Raw genomic sequence first — 9,902 nt, forward strand, 5'->3', positions numbered from 1 at the left:
CCACTTAGCTCCATTCCAAGTAATATTATTATCTCCATTTACACATGAAGAAACTGAAGTTCGGGATGTAAGTAACTTGCCTAAAAGTTAGTAGAGGCAGAGCCTGAACTCGAGGCTGTGCCCTGGCTGGTGCCATTTCCTCCAGAGCCAGGTATCCTGCCCCTGCATCCTTGCCCAGCACCCAGGCTCTGTTCCCTGTTGGGAGGCTTTCTGCACAGCCCAACTGTCTGCCAGGACATCTGGTGGCACCTGGATGGTCCATCTCTCTACTCCACTCAACTTTTGGGGCCTCACCATGCTTTCTGTTGGACCTTATCCCTGACTCTATTGTGAACTACTCTCTGAGTCCTACCGTGGAATGGCCACCACACTGTGCTCACCCTACAAATCCATGTCCCAGCCCTTCATATCTGCCCCAGACCATCTTGATAATAGAAGAGTACTTTGGCATGGCTCATAGCACAAGACCAAGCAAGACAGCATCATGAATCTGAGGCCGCAGAGTCAGACCAATCTAGATCCAAATCCTGACTCCACCATTTATTATTTGTGTGTAAGAATAATGAGGCCCACGTTGCCTCATTGTGAAGATTCTCCATGAATTAATACGTGTACAGGGCTTGGCACCATGCCTAGCACATAGTAAATGCTTAATAAATATTAGTCATCTTTGGTGTTGTTATTATCAAAAATATTTGTAACAGATCCACTAGAAAGCCTAGCATATGGTAGGCATTCAAAAATGATAACTGTTAATCTCATTGTTTGAGTCCTGGAAGAGCTACAGGAATTCAGAGAACGGCCAGATAACAAGGTAGTGAAGACAGAAAACAGGCTGCCCAAGCAACTGTGCAGATCTGCAGATCTCTGCCTAATCCTAGAGCTTGGGTATGACTGGCCTTGATTAAGTGGAAACGCCTTTTTGCAGAACTCCCATCTTCATCTGCCTCAATTAGGAGATGACAAGAGCTTCCTAAGCTTGGAAACCCCTGGAGGGGGAAATTCAAGAAAGAAAATCAGCCCGGCTGGTGTTCTCAGTGGTTGAGCATTGACCTATGAACCAGGAGGTCACAGTTCGATTCCCAGTCAAGGCACATGCCCGGGTTGTGGGCTCAATCCCCAGTAAGGGACATGCAGGAGGCAGCTGATCAATGATTCTCCCATCATTGATGTTTCTATCTCCCTCCCCCCTCCCTTCTTTTCTTAAATCAATAAACTTTTTTGAAAAGAAAAAGTATCAGAAACATCCTCTGTGCTCCTGCCCAGCATCCCTGCTATGGCAATGCAAGCCACTGGCCACCACATTCTGCCCTCCTCATCCAGTTGTCCCACTGGTCTATGGTTTCACAGACTTCATCTGAGGCTGCATGTTCTTAGACAGCTGGTGAATGTGATCAGGATATGTAATAGTGTCCCAGCCTCAAGCCCACTCCAGGTTGAGCTGTTAGCAAGAGGTGAACAGAAAGCAACTCTCAGGTTTATAAAAGACTAGAGGCCCGGTGCATGAATTCATGCACAGGTGAGGTCCCTCAGCCTGGCCAGCAATCGGGGCCAGCTAACCTCCCGCGGTTCCTCCCCGCAGTCAGCCAGCCCCAGGACTGTGGGAGGTTGGCCGTCTGCAGGAGGTTGGCTGTGGGAGTGCACTGACCACCAGGGGGCAGCTCCTGTGTTGAGTGTCTGCCCCCTGGTGGTCAGTGTGTGTCATAGCAGCCGGTTGACCAGTCATAACAGTTGCTTAGGCTTTTATATATATAGATGATCCATGTATATAGACACACACACACAAATACACACACTTCTTTAAGCATTGGTGCTGCAATACTGGGATTATCCTCCCCTGCCACATTTTTCCTGCTACTACTTTCCCAAGATCCTCAGAGCTACATTCACCTGTGTTCATAGCTCCTGAGTCAATGCAATCAAGCTAGGGAGGGAGGGGTGTATAAAGTTGAGCAGGCCCAATGGCTTAGAACAATGTCACCAGCTCAGTTCTAACTGCTTGGCTCTTATGTTCTTCCTGATTTTCCTTCAAGCCAGATGATCAATGAGGTGACAGCCATTTCCCCCAGACCACTCTCATTTCCTTCTTCCAATCAGGACATGAATCTGGTGCCCTTTGCAATGACCTCTAAAAGTCCACATCACAGCTCATGTTGCCTCTGACTCCCCTCCCCACTCCAGGCTTGGTCCACTCTGATACAACCAAACTTCTGCCTTGACTCCTAGTCCCTAATTTTACCCAGAATCCAGTTCTCCTCTGTATTAGTCCACTATTTCTGTGATAATACTATGTAATAAACAATCCTCAAACCCTAGTGGCTTATGAAAAACAAACAGTTCTTTTTCTCACAGTCTGTGGGTTGGGTGAAGTAGCTCTGAGTCAGGCTGTGGGTCAGGTACAGATGAGTTTCACATGTCACTCATTCTGGGCCCAGCAGCTACCTGGGGCATTACACAATGAAAGAAGCACAAGAAAAACATTAGTGGAAACTTCCTGTGACTCTTTTTTTAAAATATATTTTTATTGATTTCAGAGAGGAAGGGAGAGGGAGAGATAGAAACATCAATGATGAGAGAGAATCATTGACTGGCTGCCTCCTGGATGTCCCACACTAGGGATTAAGCCCACAGCCCAGGCATGTGCCTTGACTGGTAATCTAATTGTGACCTCCTGGTTCATAGGTCAATGCTCAACCACTAAGAACACCGGACGGGCTTTCCTGTGACTCTTAAGACCTCAACTCATAACTGGCCATTACCAAGTCCACCCATATTCCATTGGCCAAAGCAAGTCAACTAGCCAAACCCAAAGTCAAATGGATGAGAATATATGCTCCACTTATTCTAGTAGGCTGTGTGCAAAGTCCTACAGCAAAGGACATGGATGTATAATTCTATTACAGGGAGGGAGTAAAGAATTGGGAATAATTATCCAATCTCAAGCATTTCTTAAACCCCTGTTATGAGTTCACCTGAAGGAACTTCTAGCTTCTGCTTGCCTGCCAGGCTTCCTCCCTACCTTCCCCAGATCAGGCTTAGGCCTGGCTCTGTGTGGACAGAGCTGTCACATGGTGACCACTGCCCACTTGACTGCCAGCCAGTGTCTGTCACCTGCATCTCTTGCTGTGAGTTACCCATCTGATTGTTCCTCCTGAACTCTTAGAGAAGCTTACATGCCTAATTAGTTTCTCAGTCCCTAGCATATCCTGGCTGCAGAGGGGGTAGAACCAAGAATTGGGAAACTTGAAAGCTATTGGGGAAACCAAGGCAGCTTCTCCCATTCTCTTACTCTCTCTTGCCATATGTTTTCTCTCTGTACATCTGCTTCAGTTTTCTCTCTGGGCACCAGCTTTCTCTCTTCCTAAATGGACTTGGTAGAATAGGGCCTGCTCCAGCTCCAGAGCTACAGAAGCTCCCACTTCCATACCATTACCAAGCTGAAGAGTCTTGCTTCCAAAATCCCAGAGAAAGACCCTAGTCAATCATGACCGGGATCATGTAGCGCAAACATGGTTACCCACCCCACTAGATAAAGGAAGACTGGTATGGGCTGCCAAACATAAAAAAAAAAAAAAAACAAGACTCCCAATTGGAGTCCTCTGGGCTGCTCTGGCTAGAAGATGTATTTAGTTTGGCCACAGGGTTTTTAAATGTTTTGAATTACTTGACAAAATTTAGAAATGAGAGTAGACATATGAATCCAGAATTTTTTCTTAAGAAAGTAAATGATCTCAACTGGAAGAAAGTGTGAAGGTACCACCTGTGGGGCCTGATACTGTTCTGTTTCTTGATCTAGCTGTGGGTTATCGTTCCATGTTCCATTTGTGAAAAATTCATCAATCTATACACTTAAAATAGATCCACTTTTGAATATGTATATTATACTTTTTTGACGTTATAAAAATTTAGATCTGGCAACATCTGAACCACATTCCAGCAAGGGATAAATCTACTGGAGCTGAGTGGTTTTCTACAGTGCCCTCCTCCCACTACTCCTCGTTCTCTTCATGTAACTGAGACTGAGGGTCAGTAGTCATTTATCATCACCTTGGATATGGTTTTCTTATAATAGAGTTAAGAAGAAAGTAACTTTTCTTTAATATCCGTAACTCCATTAAAATGGGGGGGACAGTCCAGACAGCATGGCTCAGTGGTTGAGCATCAACCTGTGGCCGTAACTCCATTAAAATGGGGGGACAGTCCAGACAGCATGGCTCAGTGGTTGAACATCGACCTATGAACCAGGAGGTCTTGGTTCGATTCCCAGTCAGGGCACATGCCAGATTGCAGGCTTGATCCTCGGTGTGAGGTGTGCAGGAGGCAGCCTACCAACAATTCTCTCTCATCATTAATGTTTCTATCTCTCTTCCTTTCCTTTATTCTCTGAAATCAATAAACATATATTTTTTAAAAGGGGAGAGACAAAAGAGCACCAGAGAATATGCTCTTTTTTCTTAAAAACTGAAAGTAGCTTTTTTCCCTTTTTTTTTCAGATGTTAAAAATACTCTTCTGAGTTGACAAGCAAATAAAATGTGTCAGTATAAAAAAAAATCCAGTGACCAGTATGTGGAAACTTCATCTAAAAACAAAGGACTGATGGTTTAACATGTTTTATTTTTCAATGCAAATAAAACAAGTGATGCAACTATGAAATGAAGTCGTGGAGTAAAATAGTTGAGAATACTGCTCAGGCATTGAAACCTTTCATGAATGGTAGGTTTGTAAGAATATCTACTGAGGACAAAGGGAATTCATGCCTTGAAGAAAAACAAGTATTTGCAAATGGAAGACTAAACAGAAATGCTATTGCTCAGCAAGATGATGACATGGCTGAGAACTTACAGGACAGGTTGTATGAAAAAGTTCAATCATTTGTGGCATTTCCTAGGGAAGCTTATGAGAGCCCAGTTAAAATAATACCACCCAGTCAGCTATATTTATTTATGGTTCCAAAAAGACTTGGACATGATTGGAGAATTTTTGGGCATGGTGTCCATCACAGGCACAACTTCAGGAAATGGGTTAGCTTTGTGTGTTGAGTAGTCATGAAAAATGTAAAGCAGACAGGTCAAAATTAGTAAGCCAGGCTATGAAACAGAGCTCCTGAGATGGTCAGCATTAACACTGACCCTGTTTTCAAACTTAAATCCAAAGTGGCAAATATTGCACAACCATGGCACCTAAATGATTTACCAGGAATTGCTTTGTACTAATAAGTTAAAGTAGAACATATCATGGGCCTAGTAAATTGGATTCACTCCCATGACTGAAAGTATAGGAATTTCAATGCTCTGCTTGATGCACTGGATACTTAATAGTCATAACATGCATGTATTCTAATAAATTAAAGGCAGTTGGTGGGTAATGTTGAAGTCTTGTCTTTGCAGCTGGGAAGAGCAGTTCAAAAATTATTAACTTGTTTTTTGACATCCAACAAAATATATTTATTTACCCCAACTCACCAACAAATATTGGATCAATCTATTGATCTTTTTGGTAAATATCACAAGCCATCTAACCATTTGGGTACTTCTCTGCAAGAATCTTCACAAGTATGCAAGTGGGCTATTGAGTTTGTTCATTCTTAGTGAAATTATGTCTTCGGGAAACTCAGTTGGCAAAGAGTAATCTGGCCCACTTTCCTGTGCTGAAATCAATTTTCAGAAATGAAAGAGATCACTTAAACTGCTCTCCTAACATTGTGGGGTTGAAAACAGGATTCCAAAAAAAGGCTCTAATTTTATGAAAATAAACTCCTGTTATTTGACTCACCTTCCTTTATTAATATTGTGCCATTAATAGAATTTTTGAACCACAATTGAGTCCCCAAAACTAAGTTTTGCAACATTAAAATGCCAAAATTCTACGAATATCTCAGGAGTAGTTACCCTAAATATAAAAACCATCACACAAAGATTCTATCCATGTTCAGCCATGAACAGCTGTTTTCCATTATGAAACCAAAAAGAAAAAAGAAAAAAAATGATTGCTCTCAGTTAAAGGATTCAAGGCTGAATTCTATGTAGCACATCGCAACATGAAATACAAGACCAGACATTGACATGTGGGGCAAAAGAAAAAGCATCACATTTCTGTTTCTAAAGCAAAGAAGTAATGAGTTATGAAAGAAAAAAATTAATTTAATATTCCTATTTTCTTCAAATGCTGTGTTTTTCTATTTCAAACTTAATATATAACCACCAATATCATATATGTTTATATTATGTTATGTGTTTATGCCATGGTCAAGTAAAAATGAAAGAAAGTTTGATTACATTTCTGGCAGTTGATTTTTCTTACACCCAGCCTACTTTACTCATTTTTGTTGCATTTCTGAATTCTGCAAGAATCTGGCTTTGCAAGCTCTGGTGTAAAATATGTATATTTTTTTCTACATTTTTACCATTAAGCAAGTGAGCTTGTATTGAAAAATTATACATAAAAAATCCAGAATAGAAAAACAAGCTCGCTTATTATACCATTCTGACAGTACTTACAAAAACATGCATTTATAAGAAATATATATATATGTATAATGTATTTTAATTAAAATGGAATCATACCACACATAAAGTTTTATAGGTTTTCCATATTGTTAAGTCTTTTACAACTCAAGATTTTAATGGCTGCATATGATTCCAAAATACATTTATAATGTAACTGTCTTATTTGCCATTGCTGCATATTTACCAGTATTGGGCTTGTGTCACCTGACTGCCCTGTTCCCAACCCCACTCCCACCACTATTTGTATGATTCACATATGTCCATAAATCTCAGACTTCTTAGTCCTAGAAGAGATGTCACAGTAAACAGAATGCCTCCAACCTGACTGGGGAGGCAGTGCTGTCAATAAGGAACCCTGCTTCATTAGGAAATCATCATTCACATGCTTGGGAATCCCCCAGTTTGACAAGGTGACTCCACCATCAGGAAGCCTCAGACTTGATGAAAGAAACCCAGTTTGCTACGATGATCAAAGGCTCCCAGAAAATGTGCTGATGGCATCAAGTTGGCAGTGCAAATAAGCACATGAAAATAAGCAAGAACTTGCAAGTTGGGGAAAAGACTTTCAGACCACCTGCTTAGGTGGAGCTCTGGGAGTGGGACTGCAGAGAAAGTGAAGAGGAATGTATCTTATTGCAGCTGAACAAGGGACACCTTGAGCTTACTAGAGCAAAAATCTATAGAATAATTATCTTTAAAGGAAATGAAAAAGATCCAAATTGAACAGCATAAGAGTAAGTTTTTAAGTAAGAGTCAAAATTTTGTGATTAGACATCACAGAGGAGCTCATGCATTCACCTTCTCTTCTTTATAAGAACCCACTCAAAAGCATTTGTTAAAGGTACTAACCCCCAATAAGGATGACATGGGAGGAATCCTTAGGCAAAGGAAGAATTTCAGCCCATTTCTGAAAAGCTAAAGGTCAATTAAAGTGAATGAGCTAGCAAAGCAAGCGGCAGAGGAGGAGTCTTGACCTCTTAGAACTTTCTGGAGAGGGTCATGACTTGGAGACAGCAGACAAGGTGGGTGATGAAAGCACAAAGTAAGAAATTAATTCAAAATCTGTATACAGAATGGTGAAGGACACTCTAAGCTCCTCCCCCACCTCAGCTGACAAAATGGCCTGCAACCAGGCTTTCCGTCCTGAGGCTAGAGAGGGGAGAGAGAAAGAGAGGAGAGAGGAAGGGAAGGGACCAGGGGAGATGAGAAGAGAGTTGAGGAGGAAATCTCATTTCCAGAACAGAAGCAGCAAGGGTTGTTGATGGTGCCCCAGAGTAAAGAAAGCTCCAGCATCCTGGCATTTCAGAATCCCATAGCACGGTGGCCAGCCCCACCCCAGCCCTTATTGTAACTAACCAAATCCTTCCAGTGACCACCCATAAACACAGAGCCCCCAAATATACTTCTTTGTCCTTCATTCTCACATATGAATGACAACCAAGAAGCCCCAGATACCGAGGAAACCCGCAACATGAAAGAGAACTGTAAAGAGCTAGAGCCTCATCCATCATAGCCAGAAGTCAGAAGATAATGTCTGAAGTGGATAAGTCAAGGAGAAATTGTGTAAGAATATAGTTAGAGATGCTTTAGAACTAAAAGCAGAAAAAAGATAAAAGTAGATGTCTCTCAGCAACAGAACAGGAGGTGGGGGAAGGGGGTGGGAAGGGCAGATGACTGTTGTTTTTCATCGTAAACCCTTCATTACAATTTGGTTTGATTTTTTTTTTATTTAAAAAATTTTTATAAGAAAAGGTTACATGGTAAAGTTATTGCCATAAAAGGAACCATCAAAATAATTAATTGCTATGCAATCTGAACTTTTTGCTCCTGAAGTCTTAGTTTTTTGTTCTGAATTTTGTTTAAGCAACCAATGCAAATGGAAATTCTCTAGCAGTTATTTCCCATTATGTCCATTCCAAGTAGTATGTTACCTTATGTTTCAGGGAATTGTTAAAGAGAAGGAACCAAATTACATTACTGCTAAGCGGTTTTGTTTGTTTGTTTGTTTGCCAATTAAATTAAGGAGAAAGAAAAAATTAAGTCCTAAAGGATCAGGTCAGACTCTTTCATCACCCCCAATATTTCTTGAGCACATACTATATGCCAGACAATATTGTAGATGCTGGAGATGTAGTAGTGAACAGGACAGACAAAATATCATTCTAGAACTATCATTCTCATGGGAGATGGGAGACAAACTATAGACAAAGAAACAAATAAATAAAAGGGGGCAACATTAGGTTGTGTCAAGAGCTATGCAGGGGATTGAAGTAGATTGATGACAGAAAGTGGCTGAGTAGATGCCTTAGTGTTGATGATCAGGGTTGGTCTATTTGAAAGATGGCAGTTAAGCTGAATTCTAAAGGGGGAAAAAGAGCCAGCCTTGTAAAGACTGGGGGGAGGGGTGGGTTGGAACAGGCTGGGGAGAGGAAGCAGCATGCCAGTTAGAAAATCTCTAAGTGGGAGGGAAAAGACCCTTAATATGACATATGTACATGTTTTAAGAACAGATAGAGGGTCATTATGGTTGACCTTAGTAGGTAAGAGGGGATGAGAAGAAATAATGGGATGATGTAGGAAATGCAGGGACCAGATCATGTTGAGTTTTTAAGCCATAGTAAAGAATTTGGATTTTATTAAAAACACTAGAGGCCCAGCGCATGATTAAATCGTGTGCGTGTAGGGTCCCCTAGGCCTAGCCTGCCATCAGGGCCATGTCCACTGCCCCCGACACCTCGCATGCTCCGCGGATGCTGCCGCCCCTTGCCCTCCACCAGATGCCAGGTTCTCACCTTCCCTGGGCCTGGCGTTCACCCACTTGGAGGATGCCTGTAGGCAGCAGCCCCATTGTGGAGCCGCTCTCGGCACCCTCCCCTTTGGTCATGACCCGCGGGCCACGCCATCTGGTATTGGGATGCCGGGATGTCCTTCTGCTCCACGGCCTCTGCTCTGTCTGGGCTCGGGTAGTAACCGCCGCTGCCACCACAGTCGCCGTGCAAGAGTAAAGCCGGCAGGCTGGTGGCACACGCGAGTGCACACTCCCTTACACTCCCCCTCGCACCTTTCAAAGGTTAGCCCCGCCCTGTTGAATCCAGCCAATCTGGGAGCCCTGCTGCCCCACCTCCAGCCAACCCACTCGCCCACTGGCCTCACTGACCTCCCCTCCCCAACTGCCTTCCCAACCACCCTGGAGGCTCTCAGTCTTTTGAGCTGACCTTGCAACCCGGTGAAGGCAGGGAGGACCACCTGACACACCAGGAAACTGAAGTCTGAGGCTGAGTGTGAGCACAGCTCTGCTCTGTTCCCTCCCATGGAGCCTGTCCTATCCCTCTGCGCCAAGTGCTCAGGTCCCACCCCTCCCTGACATCAAGGGCCTATTCTGCCTCCCCACCGCC

The 9,902-nt window shown here is 42.9% G+C and overlaps 1 long non-coding RNA gene across 2 annotated transcripts in view; it reads right to left on the reverse strand.

Moving 5' to 3' along the window:
- The window catches only part of LOC106725832, a 48,742-nt gene that overhangs the window by 14,718 nt on the left and 24,122 nt on the right, over window positions 1-9,902 (reverse strand). The window contains exon 3 of one of the 2 annotated variants that reach the window (XR_001361813.1): window positions 2,416-2,442. The exons of the other annotated variant lie outside the window; for it this stretch is intronic. This is a non-coding gene — a long non-coding RNA (uncharacterized LOC106725832). Of the gene's footprint in view, window positions 1-2,415; window positions 2,443-9,902 lie in introns of those variants that run through there. 2 annotated transcript variants of the gene reach the window in all.

The sequence above is a fragment of the Myotis brandtii genome, unplaced genomic scaffold (genome assembly GCF_000412655.1).
Source record: "Myotis brandtii unplaced genomic scaffold, ASM41265v1 scaffold191, whole genome shotgun sequence".
Classification (NCBI taxonomy): Eukaryota; Metazoa; Chordata; class Mammalia; order Chiroptera; family Vespertilionidae; genus Myotis; species Myotis brandtii.